Raw genomic sequence first — 1499 nt, 5'->3', positions numbered from 1 at the left:
GAGAGGGAGCAGAAACCCTCAAACACAACTGGTGGGAGATTGTGCAGCTGTAGAAAACAATTTGATGGTTTCTCAAAAGGTTAAAGGTAGAGTTACCTTTTAATCCAGCAAACTCCTGGAAATTCCACAGGAGAATTAAAACATGAGTCATAGACTTGAGTGTTTGTGCCTCCCACCCCATTAATGTGTTGAAACCCTAACCCTCAATGTGATGGTATCGAGATGGGGCCTTTGGGAGGTGATTAGGTTCACGTGAGACCATAAAGTTGAGATTAGTGTCCTCGTAATAAATGGAAGTGACTGGAGCTTACTCTCTTTGTGCCACATGAGGACACAGTGAGAAAGGCAGCTGTCTGCAAGCCAGGAAGAGAGCCCTCATCAGAGCCTGACTGTACTGGCATCTTACTCAAACGTCCAGCCTCCAAAACTGTGAGAAATAAATCTCTGTTGTTTTAGCCACCCAGTCTATGGTATTTTGTTATGGTAGCCCTAGCTGACTGAAATGATATGTCCACAGAAAAACTTGTACGTGAGTGTTCATGGCAGCATTATTCATATTAGCCAAAAAGTGGAAACAACCCGGCTGGGCGCAGTGGCTCACGTCTGTAATCCCAGCACTTTGGGAGGCCAAGGCAGGTGGATCACAAGGTCAGGAGTTCAAGACCAGCCTGGCCAAGATGGTGAAACCCCGTCAATATTAAAAATACAAAAATAATAATAATAATAATTAGTCGGGCGTGGTCGTGGGCACCTCTAATCCCAGCTACTCGGGAGGCCGAGGCAGAGAATTGCTTGAACTCGGTAGACGGAGGTTGCAGTGAGCCAAGATCATGCCACTGCCCTCCAGCCTGGGCGACAGAGTGAGATTCTGGCTCAGAAAAAAAAAGAAAAGTGGAAATGATGAGTGCGACAAAGCAATGTGCAAGGAACAAACAAAAATATAAATCAAAGAGAGAATCTAATACTAGCTACTCAGGAGGCCGAGGCAGAGAATTGCTTGAACTCGGTAGACGGAGGTTGCAGTGAGCCAAGATCATGCCACTGCCCTCCAGCCTGGGCGACAGAGTGAGGTTCTGGCTCAGAAAAAAAAAGAAAAGTGGAAACAACCCAAACGTCCATCAATTGACACATGGATAAACAAAAATGTGATATATCCATACAATAGAATATTATTTGACAATAAAAAAGAATGAGGGCCAGGTGTGGTGGCTCACGCCTCTAATCTCAGCACTTTGAGAGGCAGAGGCCGGAGGATTGTTTGAGCTCAGCAGTATGGGACCAGCCTGGGCAACACGGTAAGACCTTGACTCTACCAACAATATAAAAGTTAGCCAGGTGTGGTGGTACACGCCTATAGTCCCAGCTACTTGGGAGGCTGAGATGGAAAGATTGCTTGAGCCTGGGAGGAGGAGGTTGCAGTGAACCAAGATTGCACCACTGCACTCTAGCCTGGGTGACAGAGTGGAACTCCGTCTGAAAAATAAATAAATAAATAAATA

Source organism: Colobus angolensis, unplaced genomic scaffold (assembly GCF_000951035.1).
Source record: "Colobus angolensis palliatus isolate OR3802 unplaced genomic scaffold, Cang.pa_1.0 Scaffold1380, whole genome shotgun sequence".
Lineage (NCBI taxonomy): Eukaryota > Metazoa > Chordata > Mammalia > Primates > Cercopithecidae > Colobus > Colobus angolensis.
Note: the sequence above shows the minus strand (reverse complement) of the source record.